Raw genomic sequence first — 20,447 nt, 5'->3', positions numbered from 1 at the left:
CATGGGCCTGAGGATGAAATTTTGTATGGTGCAGAAAGATTTCAAATGGGAACTAACATGTCTGTGACAAGTGGAATTGTGGCAGAAAAGGCTAGCTGTAGCCCATATCCATTCTCCCTTTCAACTGTTAGTGTTATAACAAAAGAATCCTTGAGTTTTAACAAGGTTGGCAGAGGCTCAATGTTGTGGAGAAAAGAGGCTACGGACTCGTAATTCAAAAGCAAGACTTTGCTGTTTATAAGAACTGCATCGGCCGGGCGCAGTGGCTCATGCCTGTAATCCCCAGTGCTTTGGGAGGCCGAGGCAGGTGGATCACCTGAGGTCGGAAGTTCCAGACCAGCCTGACCAACGTGGAGAAAATGGTGAAACCCCATCCCTTCTAAAAATATAAAATTAGCCGGATGTGGTGGTGCATGCCTGTAATCCCAGCGATTTAGGAGGCGGAGGCAGGAGAATCACTTGAATCTGGGAGGCAGAGGTTGCGGTGAGCCAAGATCGCACCATTGCACTCCAGCCTGGGCAACAAGAGTGAAACTTCGTCAGAAAGAAAGAAAGAGGGAGGGAGGGAGGAAGGAAGGAAGGAAAAGCCAGCAGGGAGGGAGGGAGGGAGGAAAGAAAGAAAGAGAAAGAAAGAAAGAGAGAGAAAGAAATTTGGGACTTTTGGAGTTGGCAGTATTTAGATGAGATTTTGTAATTGGAGTTGATAATGGAATGGGTTCAGACTTTTAGGAGTGTTGGAATAGGGTGACTATACATTGCAAGTGGGAATAACATGAATTTATGGGAGCCAGAGGGTAGACTATTGTGGGTAGATTCATATCCCTCAAAAAGATCTGTTGAAGTCCTGTTGTTTTAAGCCACCAACTTTGTGTCAATTTGCTATGGCAGCCACAGGAAACTACTCCAGTGGTCAGTGTGAAAGGGTTGTCAGTGGGAGGCCAGGCTCCAGCAGGGGCCAGCATGCAGGAGGCTGTTCCCCAAAAGGGCTGTATGTGCAAAGTGGCCCCCAAATGCCAAAGGAGCCAAGAAACCAAACAATGGGGCAGACAAATTCAGTTGTCTGTATAGGGTGATTTATTAGGGGCATTTACAGACAGAAGCGTGGTCTTGGGTGGCCACAAGACAGGTAGATCCTCACGTTGCAATCCCTCAGATCCAGGATTTATGTCTTGGGGAAGAAGCACAGTGCTCTGGAAGGAGTGTGTAGGTGGCTGTGGGCATCACAGCCTATGAGGTACGCAACAGCATCCAGGGTTGTTTTGGAAGAGAGGTGAATCTTACAGTGACTAGGTGTTTCTACTTAGAGAGCAATATGTCAACCACACATTTTGGAGACATGCCTGGACTCAAGAGTTAGTCAGAAGTCACATGGTGGATTAGTATTTAAAAGAATCACGCTTGACCCCACAGATGGAAGTTCTTAGATAAGAACTTATAAGAGCAAGGCAGGCCGGGCATGGTGGCTCACTCCTGTCATCCCAGCACTTTGGCAGGCCGAGGTAGGAGGATCGATTGAGGCCAGAAGTTGGAAGGCCAAGGCGGGCAGACCACAAGTTCAGGAGTTTGGGACCAGCCTGGCCAATATGGTGTAACCCTGTCTCTCCTAAAAGTACAAAAAAAAAAAAAAAAAATTAGCCAGGCGTGGTGATGCACACCTGTAATCCCAGCTACTCAGGAGGCTGAGGCAGGAGAATTGCTTGAACCTGGGAGGGAGAGGTTGCAGTGAGCCGAGAGCCGAGATCGCGCCACTGCACTCCAGCCTGGGCAACAGAGGGAGACTCCGTCTCAAAAAAAAAAAAAGCAAGACAAAAGTCTCAGTCCTAAAGAGCCTTGGTCCTGGGGTGCCACAAACTACTGTGGCTCACAGATGAAAATGAGGCCGGGCATGGTGGCTCACACCTGTCATCCCAGCACTTTGGCAGGCCGAGGTAGGAGGATCGATTGAGGCCAGAAGTTTGACACCAGCCTGGGCAAAATAGCAAGACCCCATCTCTACGAAGAATTGTAAAAATTAGCCAGGCATGGTGTTGCACACTTACAGTCCCAGCTACTTGGGAGGCAGAGGTGGGAGGATGACTTAAGCCCTGGAGATTGAGGCTGCAGTGAGCTGCGATTGTACCACTGCACTCCAGCCTGGGTGACAGAGCAAGACCTCATCTTAAAAAAAAAATCCAGGTAACTATCAGTGTCTCTTGTGGCTGGATGCTGCCATGTGACTAAGTTCTGACCAGTGAAGATTTGAGCACAAGTATCCTGTGTTCCTTTAAGTGCATATCCTTTAAGGGGCAGGATGGTACCTTCCCTGCCCTTCCCCCTTCTCTCTTTCTGGTGGCTGTGGCTGGAGGTGGCAGTGTGCAGGGACACCGTGCAGACCTGGCCATGCTGCAGGGATGATGGAGGCGGCCTGAGTTCTGGGCACTGGCACTGCCTCCCTGACCCCAGACTTCTTATACCCCAGGCGGCTCTGAAATAAGCATCTGTCTTGTTCAAGCTCTCTTGTTTTGTGTTGCTGTTACACGTGGCCAAAGCTATATTCTAACATATGTAGAAACCTGGAATTGGGGTGTGAAATCCAGGCCAGATGGCCTAGGGATTAGGGGGTGTGGTGAGTGGGGGAGCTCAGCTGAGGTGGGCGGGGCAGGCAGGGCGGGCTTGGAGCCCAGGCATCGGTCACATGGAAGGGACAGCTGCAGGAGCTGCCGGAGTGGCCTTAGCTGTGGGCCTAGACACAGTTCTCGGGCTGAGTGGGACAGGAGCTAGGAGCAGGGGTGCCTCGGGCCTGGATCTCAGGTCGCCCTGCCACCCTGCATCAGTCCTAGGGCCTCCCAGGTCCTGAGGTCCTGTGTTTTCAAACCGCAAGTCAGGACTCAGTAATGAGTCAGGAAATGAATTTAGAGACAAATTTTAGTGAAAAGAGGAGAAGATACCAGAGAGTATTATACCTAGCAGGCATAAGCGTTGCTTGGTGACATCATTATTTCAGTTATATGCAGTCGGCCCTCTTTATCCACGAGTTCCACATCCTTGATTCAACCAAGGGCAGATGGAAAACCTTTGAAAACAACAACAATAAAAAATAACATTTCAACAATAAAAAAATACAAATAAAAATACGGTATAACAACTATTTCCACATCATTTACATTGTATGAGGTACTGTAGGTAATCTAGAGATGATTTAAAGGACACAAGAGAGCTGGGCATGGTGGCTCACACTTGTAATCCCAATACTTTGGGAAGCCGAGGTGGGCAAATCACCTTAGGTCAGGAGTTCGAGACCAGCCTGGCCAAAATTGCGAAACCCCATCTCCACTAAAAATACAAAAATTAGCCAGGCGTGGTGGAGCAGCCTGTAGTCCCAGCTACTCGGGAGGCTGAGGCAGGAGAATCGCTTGAACCCAGGAGGCAGAGGTTGCAGTGAGCCAAGATTTTGCCACTGTACTCCAGCTTGGGGGACAGAGTGAGACTCCATATCAAAAACAAAACAAAACAAAACAAACAAACAAAACTACACAGGAGGATGTGCATGGGTTATATGCAAATACTATGCCATTTTATATCACAGACTTGAGCCTCCCAGATTTAGGCATGTGCAGGGGTCCTAGAACCAATTTCCCATGGATTTCAAGGACAGCAGCACACTCATGTGTGTATGTGGGTATATGTGTGCATGTAAATGTGTGCACATGTGTGCACGTATGTGTGTACCATGTTGCTAAGAAAATGTATTCCTGGCCAGGCATGATGGCTCACGCCTGTAATCCCAGCTTGGGAGGCCGAGGCGGGCGGTTCACCTGAGGTCAGGAGTTCGCGACCAGCCTGACCAACATGGAGAAACCCTGTCTCCACTAAAAATACAAAATTAGCCAGATGTGGTGGGGCATGCTTGTAATTCCAGCTACTCGGGGGGCTGAGGCAGGAGAATCACTTGAACTTGGGGGGCACAGGTTGTGGTGAGTTGAGATCACGCCATTGCACTCTAGCCTGGGCAACAAGAGTGAAACTGTGTCTCAAAAAAAAAAAAAAAAAAACAGAGAAAGAAAATGTATTCCTTACTACAGATCTTGGCCAACAGTGGAAGCCACTGAGGTGCAACTAAACCAAATGCCTGACTTCCCCAGAAGTGTAGCCCTCATCAAAGAACGGATGTATTCACAGGAGTAAGGACATGCCCTCCTGCATACAAATCCCAGCACTGCACCTGTCAGTTTTGGGCATTGGACCTCTCCAGGTCTCGATTTCTTCATCTGCATCATGGGATAATCAGAGTACCTGCCTTGTGGCATTAATTACTGAGGAATGGATGAAAGAACATCTGCAGACTGGGGGCGGTGGCTCACGCCTGTAATCCCAACACTTTGGGAAGCCGAGGTGGGTGGATCACGAGGTCAAGAGATTGAGACCATCTTGGCCAACATGGTGAAACACTGTCTCTACTAAAAATACAAAAATTAGCTGGGCGTGGTAGTGCACGCCTGTAATCACAGCTATTTGGGAGGTTGAGGCAGGATAATCGCTTGAACCGGGAGGCGGAGCCGAAATCGCGCCACTGCAGTCCAGCCTGATAACAGAGGAAGACTCCATCTCAAACAAAAAATAATAATAATAAATAAATAAAATGGCCGGGCATGGTGGCTTATGCCTGTAATCCCAGCACTTTGGGAGGCTGGCGTGGGTGAATCACGAGGTCAGGAGATCAAGACCATCCTGGCTAACATGGTGAAACCCCATCTCTACTAAAAATACAAAAACAAAATTAGCTGGGCATGGTGGCGGGCGCCTGTAGTCCCAGCTACTCGGGAGGCTGAGGCAGGAGAATGGTGTGAATCCGGGAGGCGGAGCTTGCAATAAGCTGAAATCACTGCCACTACACTCCATCCAGCCTGGGTGACAGAGAGAGACTGTTTAAAAAAAAAAAAAAGTCTGCAAAGTGCTCAGCATGGGATGTGGCACATAGTTAGCCTGTCTTCTGCTTCCTTCTTGTTATCATTACCAATCACAGTAATAGTAATTAGTATTACATTTATTGGACTTAAAACTTGTGGGGAAGAAGTATTATTATCATTGTCAGTTACACCTGAAGCAGATAGGGAACAGCATTTCCCCTCTAGAGACTAAGAATGCAAAATACGTTCATCTAAAACTACAAGTCTAGGTTTGGGATCAAAGGCTTGTGTTGATGTTAACCCAATTGACCTAATGCCCTCTGCTACAACCTTTTGAATTTGGGTTTGACCTGGAGGCTTAGAGAGCTCACTGGTCAACCCCCTTGTTTCATAGGAGGCCCAGACAAAGGAAGAGATTTTCCCAGCCCAGGAGTTGAGGGCCTAGCACAGCCAAGAACAGATCTGTGTCCTGAGGCCCTCCTCGAAGCCCTCTCTGGAGGCCTTTCCCACCCCAGCCCTGCAGTGGCTGCGGTCCATGTTCTTGGTCCAGACCCCTGGCATTAGCAACACAGTGCATTTGCTGTCCTCATGCACACAGCCACTCCCTCCTCCCTTCCTGAGGCCCCAGGACCAGGCTGTGGGTGGTCTGTGCCCTTGGGGCTTATTCCAGGGCCTTGCCCAAAAGCATCACCCAGGCCCACTCGTAGCCTTCCTAATTCATTCATTCTGTTTGCTTCTCTTGGTCACTTGCAGTCAGTCACTCTCGAGGGAACAGAATGACAAAGAGTTGGTGAACAACCACCGGGTGCCTTTGCTCCCTTGCATTTGGTGCCTAGTCCCTCTGGCTAGTGTCTCTGCGGGGTCCCACCTGGCCTCCTGCTGGCTGGCTGGTCCGGAAGGAACATGTGATCATTTCCTGTGGCTGCTGTAACAGCTACCACAAGCTTAGTGGCTTAACACATTTAATCTCAGGAGAATGTTTCTGGAAGTCAGAAGCCTGAAATCAGCTTCACAGGGCAAAAGTCAGGGTGTGGGCAGAGCTGGTTCCTTCCGGAGGCTCGAGGGGAGAACGAGTGTCCTTGTGTCTTTCAGCTTCCAGTGGCCACCTGTGTTCCTAACCGAGCCCTATTCTCACGTCACTACACGTCTCACGTCTCCTGCTGCTGCTCCTCCTGCCCCCCTATTATGAGGCCCTGTGATTACACTGAACCCACCTGGTTGGTCCAGGGTCATCTCCCATACAGGCACGGTGGCTCACGCCTGTAATCCACAGGTCCTGGGGATTAGAATGTGGTCCTTCCATAACCATTATTCAGCCTGCCACTTTGGAGGGCTTTGGAATTCCAGGAACTAGGGGAGAACTTTTGCTCTGCCCCTTACCACTCCTGCTGTCTGAACTCCTTCGTCAAAAAGGAAGCAGAAATATTAACATCTATCATTTAACTAAGTGAAATGAAATGATGCTGGGGGCAGTGGTTCACACCTGTTATCCCAGCGGTTTGGGAGGCCGAGGCGGGAGGATCATTGAGGCCAGGAGTTTGAGATCAGTCTGGGCAACATAACAAGACCCTATCTCTAGAACTCTACCAAAAAAAAAAAAAAAAGATTATCTGGGCATGGTGGCACACATTGTGTAGTCCCAGATTCTTAGGAGGCTGAGGTAGAAGGACCACTGGAACCTGGGAGTTTGAGACTGCAGTGAGCTGCGATCAGGCCACTGATTCCAGCCTGGGCAACAGAGCAAGACCCTATCCCCCCCAAAAAAAAACACACAAGAGAAAAGATGACTCTGGATTCAGGGGTCCAGGGGAGGAGGCAGGGTCACTGTCTGTGGACCTGGCAATGGATGTGGAGAGGAAAGGAAGTAGATATTCTCTTGGGGAGGAATGATCAGGACTTGGTAATGGATAAGAAGAAATAAATGTGTGAAAGCCGGGAGAGCTCCTGGGGCAGAGAGAACCACGTGACGGGGTAAAGGGGAAGAATTTACAAGTATTTACTGAGGGGCAGGCACCTGCCTATAAAGGGAGAGAGAAAACAAACATGATAAAAGTAATTTGATGTGGACAAATAGAAAGCAGGTTAAAGGGAATTTGAATGCTGAATGAGGAGGTGGTGCAAGTTCAATAGGATGGTCGGGAAGAGCTCACTGAGAAAGGGACCTTTGAGCAACTTGGTAAGGGAGCATGCTGTATCCAGGGAAGAGCCTTCCAGGCCACAGGCATCAGATGCAAAGGTCCTGCGGCAGGAATGTTCCTGGTGTTTTGGAGGAGCTGGAAGGGGTGGGAGTGTGGCTGGAGTGGACCAGAAAGGGGACGGTGGAGGAGATGGCCATGGAGGAATGGCTGGTTGTAAGGGCCTGGGTTTTGTGTGTGTGTGTGTGTGTGTGTGTGTGTATGGTAAAATATGCAAAACATAATATGTTTATCATTTTAACCACTTTTTATAATTCTTTTTTTGAGACAGAGTCTCACCCTGTCACCCAGGCTGGAGTGCAATGGTGTGATCTTGGCTCACTGCAACCTCCACCTCCCAGGTTCAGGCGCTTCTCCTGCCTCGGCCTCCTGAGTAGCTGGGATTACAGGTGTGTGCCACCACGCCTGGCTAATTTTTTGTGTCTTTAGTAGAGACAGGGTTTCACCATGTTGGCCAGGCTGGTCTCGAACTCCTGACCTCGTGATCTGCCCACCTCGGCCTTCCAAAGTGCTGGGATTACAGATGTGAGCCACCGCACCGGGCCCCACTTTTTATAATTTTAATGCAATACTTTAAAACTTTTTTTATTGAGGTGAAATTCACAGAATATAAAATTAACCATTTTAAAGTGTACAATTCAGCGACATTAAGTGCATCCATAATGTTATGCAGTCACCACCTCTATCCAGACACTTTCATCACCCCAAAAGGAAATCTCGTTCCTGTTAAGCAGTGACTGCCCCTTTGCTCCTCCCCCTGGTCCCTGACAACTACTAATCTACTTCCTATTCTGGATGTGTCATATATGTGGAATTGTACAATGTGTGGCCTTCTGTTTGGCTTCTTTCACTCAGCATCATATTTTCGAGGTTCATCCATGTCGTAGCAGGCATCAGTACTTCATTCCTTTTTATGGCAGAATGATATTCTGTTTTATGGATATACCACATTTTGCTGATCCATTCATCTGTTGACGGATGTTTGGGTTTTTTTTTTTTTCTTTAGATGGAGTTTCACTCTTGTTGCCCAGGCTGGAGTGCAATGGCGTGATCTTGGCTCACCACAACCTCCCCCTCCCGGGTTCAAGCCATTCTCCTGCCTCAGCCTCTGGAGTAGCCGGGATTACAGGCATGCGTCACCACGCCCAGCTAATTTTGTATTTTTAGTAGAGACAGGGTTTCTCCATGTTGATCAGGCTGGTCGGGAACTCTGGACCTCAGGTGATCCGCCCGCCTCGGCCTCCCAAAGTGCTGGGATTACAGGCGTGAGCCACCGCACCTGGCCTGGGTTGTTTTAAGGACTTTGCTTTGATGCTGAGTGAGGTAGGGGACATTGCAGGGTTCTGAGCAGGGAGGGGACAGGACCCGGCTGAAGTGAAGAAGAGACAGGAAAGGAGATCTGTTAGGGTTTAGAGTAGTCATCTAGGTAACAGATAAAGGTGGCTTGGCCCAGCATGGCAGCAGCGAGGGTGCTGGATCTATTTCAAGATGCACTGGGATTCGCTGGTGGGCAACACAGACACCTGCAGGGAGAGCCTCCTGCATGCTCTGCGAGCCCCTCCACTCTGTGGCCGGCTCTGCTCACTGTCCTGCCAGCTCCTTAATCTGCTGGGGTGCCATCTGGGTGCAGAGGAGGGTGCAACCAAGGGAGAATGGAAAACAGAGCCCTTTATCATGTGAACAGGAAAAATCTGTGACCTGCAAGGCACATCTGGAGGACAGAAATGAAAGCCAAGTGCTCCATCTCCATTCTGGAGATCAGCTGAGTCATCTGGCCTAAGACTGGTGGCCAGACCTCTCCCTCCTCTCTCCTCTGCACCACAAAGCTGCCCCGGAGCTGGGTAGACCCTGGAAACTCATGACACAGCGTGCATCTGTTCAGCTGCCATCACCGTTGGGCCTCAGGCATCCTGGTGCCAGAGAGCAAGGCACCCAATGTAGGGCTTTACCTTTGTGGTTCCCTGGCAGAAGAGAGTAAGAGCTGCCCCCTCACCCTGGTGGCACATCTGAGGCCACTGGTGCCTAGGAAACACCAAGGAGTGGCGTGCTGTCTTGTTCCTGCTCCTCACTGAGCAAGACTTTCAGTGTCTGAATAGCCAAGTGTCAAGGACACATTGAGAATGCCTGGCAGAAGGGGGCTGGAAATTTCTGGGGATCTGACTTCTTGGCCCCTCCAAAGTCCCCAGTATGGACAACTCTGGTGCTAGAGCCCCGGGAAGTGTGAAGTTGGCCAAGTTTGGCCTTGGGGATGCTTTCCCTACTCCTGGGTTAGGAGGCGGCTACTCAGCTCCCCTCCCTGTCTTGCCTGAGGCTCTTGGGGTTACCTTCCATAGGCAGTTTATGTTTATTATGAGACAAATATGACATTAACAGGAAGTATGAAAATCAGAGAAAGAACCCATCTCTGGCCCACTGTGTGGCAGAGCAGCAGGCACACTGGGAAGAACTGGTGTTGGGGATGTGACATTGTATGAGCTTGGGCAGGTTGTCTGATTTACCTGCCCGACATGATGCCTGGCACACAGTGCTCGCTCAGTCCATGCTGTCATGGTGCTGAGGAGGATGCTGGTGTCCATAGGATCCCTCCCAGCCCGTGTCCATGGACCTCTGCATCGTGTGGTGCATGTGATGATTGGGTCAAATGTATTAAGGGAGACCACCCCTCATATTGTCTTATGCCCAATTTTTGCCTCCAAAGAAAGAAGAAGTAAAAACTGAAAGGCAAAAATGAAATCCACAAGCAGACAGCCCGGCGCCACACCGTGGGCCTGGTAGTTACAGACTGACTCCTGACCTAATCGGTTATTTGCATAAAAAAGCACTGTGAAGACCCCTGTCCTGTTCTGTTCCATTCTAATTACTGGTGTATGCAGCCCCCAGTCACATACCCCCTGCTTGCTCAATCGATCACGACCCTCTCACGCGGACCCCCTTAGAGTTGTGAGCCCTTAAAAGGGACAGGAATTGCTCACTCAGAGAGCTCAGCTCCTGAGACAGGAGTCTTGCCGATGCTCCTGGCTGAATAAACCCCTTCCTTCTTTAACTCAGTGTCTGAGGGGTTTTGTCTGTGGCTCTTCCTGCTGCAGTATGACTCATGTTACCATGTGCCAGATTGCCCTAAATTCTCTTTTTGTTTGTTTGTTTGTTTTTTGGAGGCAGAGTCTCACTCTATGGCCTAGGCTGGAGTGCAGTGACGTGATCTTGGCTCACTGCAACCTCTGCTTCTGGGTTCAAGCTGTTCTCCTGCCTCAGCCTCCCAAGTAGCTGGGACTACAGGGGCATGCCACCATGCCTGGCTAATTTATTAATTTTTATTTTTGTAGAGATGGGTTTCACCATCTTGCTCAGGCTGGTCTCAAACTCCTGGGCTCAAGTGATCCACCTGCCTCAGCCTCCCAAAGTGCTGGGATTACAGGCATGAGCCACCACACCCGGCCTGCCCTAAATTCTTTACTCTTTGAAACTCATTTAAGCTTTATAACAGCCCCATAATGTGGATATTGTCGTTATCTCATGTTACAAATTAGGAAACTGAGGCAGCAACTTGCTCAAAGTCACATGCCTGTAAGCACTGCAGACAGAATTGGAACCTAGGCAGTCTGGTCCCAGACCTAGGCTCTTTTTTTTTTTTTTTTTGACTAAGTCTTGCTCTGTCACCCAGGCTGGGGTGCAGTGGCGCAATTTTGAGACTAAGTCTCGCTCTGTCGCCCAGGCAGGGGTGCAGTGGCCCGATCTTGGCTCACTGCAACCTCTGCTTCCTGGGTTTGAACTATTCTCATGCCTCAGCCTCCTGAATAGCTGGAATTACAGACGTGCACCACCATGCCTGGCTAATTTATGTATTTTTAGTAGAGATGGGGTTTCGCCATGTTGGCCAGGCTAGTCTTGAACTCCTGACCTTAAATGATCTGCCCTCCTCAGCCTCCCAAAGTGCTGGGATTACAGGCATTAGCCTTTAATAATTACTACAGGGCCTGAAGCCATGTCCAGCTACTTTCCGACTTTAATTGTGACACAGGATGCTTTACTTTGTCCCCTTAGAGGCATGTATTCCGTATTCCTAGCTATTTTAGAAATTATGTTTTCTGTGCTTTCTTTTATACAGAGGAGAATTCTAATAGCCAAACTATTTCAACAGGCCCTTGTGTGCTAGGGCCTTTCATTGAGTGACTATGCAAGGTTCTCTCATTAAGTAAAGATGAATTAGGAGCATAACAACCAAATGATGAAGATGAATGAGATTGAGACAAGGACTGTGGCCAAAGCCCACCTTCCACGTACTTCAGGATGTGGTCTCGTGCATTCTGTGGGGATGACACCCTCTGATGCTTGTATCCACTGTCACCTTGGGGAGGTGATTTGAGTTCCCAGAGGCTCCGTTTACCTGTCCATAAGAATGGGATGAAAGCACACACCTCACAGGATTATGGCAAGGGTCACATGAGATCAGATGTGGAAAAGCCCTTTAACACCTACAAAGAGGCCGGGCGAGGTGGCTCACACCTGTAATCCACACACTTTGGGAGGCCAAGGCAGGCAGATCACCTGAGGTCAAGAGTTTGAGACTAGCCTGATTAAAATGGTGAAACTCTGTCTCTATTGAAAATACAAAAATTAGCCGGGTGTGGTGGTGCACGCCTGTAGTTCCAACTACTTGGAAGGCTGAGGCAGGAGAATCGCCTGAACCCGGGAGGCGGAGGTTTCAGCGAGCCCAGATTGTGCCACTGCACTCCAGCCTGGGCAACAAGAGCGAAACTCCGTCTCGGAAACAACAACAACAACAAAAACCTACAAAGAGTCATGCACGTGGATGGTAATGGTATTTTTCTTCTCTACTCTTTTTTTCTTCTTCTTAGTGGAAAATATTACCCAACATGATATATGGCAATCTCTGCTTTGGCAATTTGGAGGAATTAATGCAAAATAAATAATCTATTAAGACATTTGTAGGCTGGGCACAGTGGCTCATGCCTGTAATCCCAGCACTTTGGGAGGCCGAGGTGGGCGGATCACGACATCAGGAGTTTGAGACCATCCTGGCCAACATGGTGAAACTCCGTCTCTCCTAAAAATACCAAAATTAGCCAGGTGTGGTGGTGCACACCTGTAATTCCAGCTACTCAGGAGGCTGACGCAGGAGAATTGCTTGAACCTGGGAGGCGGAGGTTGCAGTGAGCCAAGATTGCACCATTGCACTCCAGCCTGGGTGACAGAGCAAGACTCCGTCTCAAAAAAAAAAAGAACACATTTGTGTCATCAGCACCACTGTTAAGAAAACTTATCCAAAGCTTGAAAATAAGGTAAACTGATTTTTAATCTCCTGCTAGACATTACAGCTTTGAGGGATATGCCTCTGCCTAGCCTACCATTTACTCCTAATTAGAACCCAGATATTTACAACTCTAAACTTAAAGATTAATGAGCAGACAACTAATAAGGTACGGTGATTTTCCTTTGTCACCAGCAGAAAAGCCCACTCCAGAGCTGCATTTCCCTGGAGAGTATGATTCTCAGAGTGTGGTGCTGGGCCAGCAGTGGCACCTGGGAATGTGGATTCTCAGGCCCTGCTCTGGACCTACAAAATCACAAACTCGGGGTGCAGCCAGGCACCCCAAGCTGCTTCTGTTGTGTGCTCTGGTTTGAGAAGGATCGCAGTAGAGCATTAACATTTCCAGCTGATGAGCAAATATTATCTCAGCATTCTGTCTCCCACCACTGATTATAAGATTTCCTTTTCCCCATATCGTCTTTTGTCTTGTCTACGTCTTCCTGCTGGTTCCCTCACTAATGAGTCAAACACAATTTTCATGCCGTGCTCACTACTCGTTTTTATGAGAATTATGTTTTTAACATTTTGAAAATTAGACTCTGACACCAACACTAAGGGAAATGCACTGAATTTCTGTTTCTGGTTGTGCTTCCTGGTGGCTGCCGACAAGGCCTCTGTCACACTCCAGTGGCCTCCCAGCACCTAGTGAACAGCCACCCTCTGTTTGGGGAACGTTCCACATCAAGGGTGTCTCATCTTCAGGATGGGAAGGCCGGAAATTCACTTTCGCAGACTCCATTTCCTCAAGGGCACAACACGTGATCAGGATCCACCACACGGGCGTGCCTGGGAGGGACCGCAGGAGACAGTGCAAACATGCTTCCCAGGCCCATTTTCTGGTGGAGGTAACTGGAGGGGTTCTCACTCTCTGGCCTAGAATTTGGGTGGTTTCTTTTTCTTTTCATTTATTTATTTTAGAGATGAGGTCTTGTTGTGTTGCCCAGGCTGGTCTCAAACTCGTGACCTCAAGTGCTCCTCCTGCCTCGGCCTCCCGAAGGGTTGTCGATGGCAGCGGTGGGCCATCCGGAGTGGCCACTGCCATCATGCCAGCTGCAGCAGGGAGGTACAGGCAGTGGTGGCAGGAGGCAGGAGTGGCTGCAGGAGCAGCAGTGGCAGCGGTGGGTCCCCTGTGCCCCGTCTCAGAGACAGCCAATGGCATCATCCCCACCCTCACATAGCCAGGCAGGATGCTGTCCCGGGCCCAGAGCCTCGGCTTGGCTTCAATCTTGCTCCCCACCACATCCCGGGAGCCCGTGAGCACCGAGCCAAAGGCACAGCTGGGGCTTTCAGGGCCAGCCCTGAGAGCATCAGGTTCATTTGTGCAGGGTTGGCCAGGGTCGCCCTACCACCTGCACCTCACCTGCCACCGCTGCAGGGAAAACACAGAGAGGAGGTGGGCAGTCCTTGGAGCCCACCCCTGGGAGCCCTCCAGAGCCGGCCACCCTGGGAGCCGCCATGATGGGGACAGGCTGAGTTGCCAGCCAGTGGGGGAGCAGCACAGTCGAGCACGGAGGGACAGGCAGAAAGGGGCTCCTAGGCAGAGCTGGACCCGGGGCAGTGCCATGCTCCATGGTACTGGCAGGAGCCAGAAGCTGGCAAGAGCCCCACCCTCCCAAGCATAGCTGCAGCAGCCCAAGTCACAGCTAGGGACCCTGGCCTCCCTGTACTCTTGGCGGCTGGAAGCAGGCAGGAGCCCTACCCTCCTGGGGGCAGCTGCAGCTGCCCAAGCCCTGGCTGAGGACCCAGGCATCTCTGCACTCTTGGGGGCCAGGATGGTCCCCCTTCCTCCCACATGCTTGGAGTGTCTGCTCCCACTATCTGGCCTCTCCCTGCTCCTGGCACTCACTACAATCTTGAAGCAAGGTTGGGGCTGAGCCTGGGCACTGTCACAGACCAGACCCAGACAGGTGTGCACACACTCAGGGCAGCACTGACACACTAGCCCCCTGCCGCCTCAGCCCCCTCTGGACTTGGGCACTGATGAGCATGGGAAGGAGGCTGACGGTGGGCTGAGGGCAGCTTGGTGCTGGTCTGCAGGCACCCTTTGGCATGAACAGCCTAGGCTTCATGAACAGCAGCAGGAGGCATACAGGCCCCAGGGTGGAAGGCGATGGGTCCCCAGTGAAGCCCCAACTTCAAGCTAGGGAGGGCCTGAAGCCGGGGGGCTGGGCTGCCGGTCCTGTGGACTGGAATGGGAACTTGTGCTTTATCTAGGCCCACCCATGGCTGCCCATGGACCAATTGGCATGTGCTTCCTCCCTTCTGAGGCCCATAAAAACCCTGAACTTAGCCAGACCAGAAGAGACGTCAGGACTGCCAGCTGTGGAGAGGAGCTACCCACTCTGAGGTCTCCTCTCTGCTGAGAGCAGGGAAATGACAGGACAACCTTCTCTGCAGGGGAGCTACCCTCTCTGCTGAGAGCTGAATACTCATCAGGATGACCTGCCTAGCAGAGAGGAGCTACCGTCTCTATTAAGGGCTGAACACTCGTTGGGACACCCTGGCTACGGAGAGGAGCTACTCACTGTGGCTCTCCTCTGAGCTGTTCCATTGCTCAATAAAGCTCCTCTTCATCTTGCTCACCCTTCACTTGTCTGAGTACTTCATTCTTCCTGGACACAGGACAAGAACTCAGGACCTGCTAAATTGCAGGGCTAAGAGAGCTGTAACACAAACAGGGCTGAAACACACCCCTTGCTTGCCATGTTATGGGTGACAAGGAGAAAAAAAGAGAGGAGCAGAGAAGAGCTGTGGCCCTTTGGGGAGCCCAGACCTAGGAGCTCCCTGAGCCAGGGTTGTGACACCCCCTTTATGGCTCTGTGGTTCCTGGTGTCTCCAAGCTTCCAGGCACCACTGTGTTCCTCAGTGTCAGCTGTGGAAGTTGCTTATGGTATGCCTGGTCTAGCCACAGCCTCGCAGGGAGCTGGTGCCTGTACAGGTGCCTGGAACTGCCTGCCTGGCCACAACCGGCATGCCTGGCTGTGCACAGTGGCCGGGCCCCATGCCTGCTCACACACCCCTTGCCGCTCCTCACTTGGCTCACCCTTGGCAAGTATGACATCTAAGCCAGTAGCACAAGCTGAGCACAGCCTGCCAGGCTGAGTGGGCAGAATGAGCCCAAACAGGCCAGAGCAAAACTTGGACAAAGGTGCCACTGGCCACAGAGCTTTCTGGCTGCTGAAGTGACACTCAAGGATCCTGTAATATTAGGATTATAGGCATGAGTCACTGCACCCAGCAACGGTGTCCTTTTCTGCTTAAACAAAAGCTTCTTTCCTTCTTTCCTTCCTTCTTTCCTTCCCTCCTTCCTTCCTTCCCTTTCTTTCTTTCTTTTTCTTTCTTTCTTTCTTTCTTTCTTTCTTTCTTTTTCTTTCTTTCTTCTTTTCTTTTCTTTTCTTTTCTCTTCTTTTCTCTTCTTTTCTCTTTTCTTTCTGATGGAGTTTCACTCTGTCACCCAGGCTAGAGTACAGTGGTGCAATCTTGGCTCACTGAAACCTCCATCTCCTGGGTTCAAGTGATTCTCCTGCCTCAGCCTCCCGAGTAGCTGGGATAATAGGTGCCCACAACCACGCCCAGCCAATTTTTTTTTTTTAGACGGAGTCTTGCTCTGTGGCCCAGGCTGGAGTGTAGTGGCACAATCTCAGCTCACTGCAACCTCCGCCTCCCTGGTTGAAGCAATTTGCCTGGCTCAGCCTTCCAAGTAGCTGGGACTACGGGTGTGTGCCACCATGCTCAGCTAATTTTTGTGTTTTTAGTAGAGACGGGGTTTCATCATGTTGGACAGGATGGTCTTGATCTCTTGACCTGGTGATCTGCCCACCTCGACCTCTCAAAGTGCTGGGATTACAGGCGTGAGCCACTGTGCCCGGCTTAATTTTTGTATTTTTAGTAGAGATGGGGTTTCACCACGTTGGCCAGGCTGGTCTCGAACTCCCAACCTCAGGTGATCCACCCGCCTCGGCCTCCCAAAGTGCTGGGATTACAGACATGAGCCACCATGCTTGGCTCAAGAGCATATTTCTTAATATTTCTTACTGTAAACTTTGACTTCTCCCTCTCCCTCTCCCTCTCCCTCTCCCTCTCCCTCTCCCTCCCCTTTCTTCGGTCTCCCTCTCCTTCTTTTTTCGGTCTCCCGCTGTTATCGAAGCTGGACTGTACTGCCATGATCTCGGCTCGCTGCAACCTCCCTGCCTCGGGCTCCTGTGACTCTCCTGCCTCGGCCTGCCGAGTGCCTGGGATTGCAGGCGCGCGCCGCCACGCCTGAATGGTTTTTGTATTTTTGGTGGAGACGGGGTTTCACCGTGTTGACCAGGCTGGTCTCCAGCTCCTGGCCTCGAGTGATCTGCCTGCCTCGGCCTCCCGAGGTGCTGGGATTGGAGACGGAGTCTCGCTAACTCAACGCTCAATGGTGCTCAGGCTGGAGTGCAGTGGTGTGATCTCGGCTCGCTGCAACCTCCACCTACCAGCCTCCTGCCTTGGCCTCTTATAGTGCTAAGATTACAGCCTCTGCCCCGCCGCCACCCCGTCTAGGAAGTGAGGAGCATCTCTGCCTGGCCGCCCATCGTCTGGGATGTGAGGAGCCCCTCTGCCCGGCCGCCCTATCTGGGAAGTGAGGAGCGCCTCTGCCCGGCCGCCCATCATCTGGGATGTGAGGAGCACCTCTGCCCGGCTGCCACCCCGTCTGGGAGGAAGTGAGGAGCGCCTCTGCCCGGTTGCCCCATCTGGGAAGTGAGGAGCGCCTCTGCCTGGCCGCCACCCCGTCTGGGAAGTGAGGAGCGCCTCTGCCCGGCTGCCACCCCATATGGGAAGTGAGGAGCGCCTCTGCCCAGCCACCCCTTCTGGGAGGTGAGGAGCACCTCTGCCCAGCCGCCCCGTCTGGGAGGTGAGGAGTGCCTCTGCCCGGCCGCCCCGCCTGGGAGATGAGGAGCGCCTCTGCCTGGCCACCACCCCGTCTGGGAGGAAGTGAGGAGCACCTCTGCCCAGCTGCCCCATCTGGGAAGTGAGGAGCGCCTCTGCCCGGCTGCCACCCCCTATGGGAAGTGAGGAACGCCTCTGCCCAGCCGCCCACTCTGGGAAGTGAGGAGCGCCTCTGCCTGGCCACTCTGTCTGGGAAGGGAGGAGCGCCTCTGCCCGGCCGCCCAGTCTGGGAGGTGAGGAGCACCTCTGCCCGGCCGCCACCCCGTCTGGGAGGAAGTGAGGAGCACCTCTGCCCGACCGCCCCATCTGGGAAGTGAGGAGCGCCTCTGCCTGGCCGCCACCCTGTCTGGGAGGAAGTGAGGAGCGCCTCTGCCTGGCTGCCCCATCTGGGAAGTGAGGAGCGCCTCTGCCCGGCTTCCACCCCGTATGGGAAGTGAGGAGCGCCTCTGCCCGGCCGCCCCGTCTGGGAGGTGAGGAGTACCTCTGCCTGGCCACCCCGTCTGGGAAGTGAGGAGCGCCTCTGCCCGGCCACCCCGTCTGGGAAGTGAGCAGCGCCTCTGCCTGGCTGCCACCCCGTCTGGGAGGAATTGAGGAGCGCCTCTGCCCGGCCGCCACCCCGTATGGGAAGTGAGGAGCGCCTCTGCCCGGCCGCCCCGTCTGGGAGGTGAGGAGTGCCTCTGCCCGGCTGCCACCCCGTCTGGGAGGAAGTGAGGAGCACCTATGCCCGGCTGCCCCGTCTGGGAGATGAGGAGCACCTCTGCCCGGCCACTCCGTCTGGGAGGTGAGGAGTGCCTCTGCCTGGCCGCCACCCCGTCTGGGAGGAAGTGAGGAGCGCCTTTGCCCGGCTGCCCCATCTGGGAAGTGAGGAGCACCTCTGCCCGGCCGCCACCCCATATGGGAAGTGAGGAGCGCCTCTGCCTGACCACTCCGTCTGGGAGGTGAGGAGCGCCTCTGCTCGGCCGCCCCGTCTGGGAGGTGAGGAGTGCCTCTGCCCGGCCGTCACCCCGTCTGGGAGGAAGTGAGGAGCACCTCTGCCCGGCTGCCCCGTCTGGGAGATGAGGAGCACCTCTGCCCGGCCGCCCCGTCTGGGAGATGAGGAGCACCTCTGCCTGGCTGCCCCGTCTGGGAGATGAGGAGCACCTCTGCCCGGCCGCTGGGAGGTGAGGAGTGCCTCTGCCCGGCTGCCACCCCGTCTGGGAGGAAGTGAGGAGCACCTCTGCCCGGCCGCCCCCTCTGGGAAGTGAGGAGAGCCTCTGCCTGGCCGCCACCCCGTCTGGGAGGAAGTGAGGAGCGCCTCTGCCTGGCTGCCCCATCTGGGAAGGGAGGAGCTCCTCTGCCCAGCTGCCACACCGTCTGGGAAGTGAGGAGCGCCTCTGCCCGGCCGACCCCTCTGGGAAGTGAGGAGCGCCTCTGCTCGGCCGCCCCGTCTGGGAAGTGAGGAGCGCCTCTGCCCGGCCGCCCCGTCTGGGAGGTGAGGAGCGCCTCTGCCCGGCTGCCACCCGGTCTGGGAGGAAGTGAGGAGCGCTTCTGCCTTGCGGCCCCGTCTGGGAAGTGAGGAGCGCCTCTGCCCGGGCGGCCCCGTCTGGGAAGCGAGGAGCACCTCTGCCCGTGCGGCCCCGTCTGGGAAGCGAGGAGCGCCTCTGCCCGGGCGGCCCCGTCGGGGAAGTGAGGAGCGCCTCTGCCCAACCGCCCTGTCTGGGAGGAGAGGAGCGCCTCTGCCCCGGCGGCCCCGTCTGGGAAGCGAGGAGCGCCTCTGCCCGGCCGCCCTGTCTGGGAGGTGAGGAGCGCCTCTGCCCGGCTGCCCTGTCTGGGAGTTGTACCCAACAGCTCCAAAGAGACAGCGACCATCGGGAGCGGGCCATGAGGACGATGGCGGTTTTGTTGAAGAGTGGGGGAGGAAGTGTGGGGAAAGGGGGGAGAAATCGGTTTGTTGCTGTGTCTGTGTGGAAGGGGGTGGGCATAGGAGACTCCATTTTGTTCTGACTGGGAGAAATTCTTCTGCCTTGGGATGCTGTTGATCTATGGCCTTTCCCCCAGCCCCATGCTCTCTGAAACATGTGCTGTGTCAACTCAGGGTTAAATGGATTAAGGGCGGTGCAAGATGTGCTTTGTTAAACAGATGCTCGAAGGCAGCATGCTCTTTAAGAGTCATCACCACTCCCTAATCTCAAGTACCCAGGGGCACAAACACTGCAGAAGGCCGCAGGGACCTCTGCCTAGGAAAACCAGAGACCTTTGTTCATGTGTTTATCTCTTGACCTTCTCTCCACTATTATCCTATGACCCTGCCACATCCCCCTCTCCGAGAAACACCCAAGAATGATCAACAAATACTTCATAAATTAAAAAAAAAAAAAAAAAACTTTGACTGATACAAATCAAAAAGAGTCTATTTGATATGGCATTCTCCTGCATGTCATTACAAAATTCAGGATAATTTATGTGGAAAAACAGTCAGGCAATAAGGATTATATCATGTCTAAGCAATGTCTGCTTTAGTAGAAATGAGGTCTGGGGGCCACCTCTCTGCTGTGTTTGACTGTGGCTTAGGGCTTGCCTCTCGGTACCCTGGTCCACCAGGTTCTTGGCAACTTCAGAGAACATGCATCTCCTCACTTTTCCTCCCTCCCTGGGGGCCTGGAGAGCCCCATCCTGACTGCATGACTCACAGCTCCTTCAGCTTCTGTCTGCAGCTCCCCTTGTGGGAAAAAGACAGCTAGAGGTATACAATTTTAAAACAAGACTTTGTTGCTGCATTGCAAGAAGGAAGAAAGAGAATGCTCAATGGGCAGTCTGGGACTGTTTGACCCCCGAAGTTCTTTAACACATCAAAATGACAAACTTTCTTTTACATCTGAATATACCCAAGATATCTACCAGAAATCACTTTGGGATTTGCAGGGAAGAGAGGGCCCTGTGCACACAAAGTAAAGAAATTTCAGGCCAGGCACAATGGCTCACCTTGAGTCCTGGCGTTTGAATAGCATGGGCAACACAGCAAGGTCTCGTCTCTCAAAAAAAAAAAAAAAAAAAAGCCAGGTGTGGTGGCTGTGGTTTGTGGTTCAAGCTACTCAGGAGGTTGAGGCAAGAGGATCACTTGAGCCTAGGAGGTCGAGGCTG

This window comes from Pongo pygmaeus, chromosome 19 (assembly GCF_028885625.2).
Source record: "Pongo pygmaeus isolate AG05252 chromosome 19, NHGRI_mPonPyg2-v2.0_pri, whole genome shotgun sequence".
Lineage (NCBI taxonomy): Eukaryota > Metazoa > Chordata > Mammalia > Primates > Hominidae > Pongo > Pongo pygmaeus.
Note: the sequence above shows the minus strand (reverse complement) of the source record.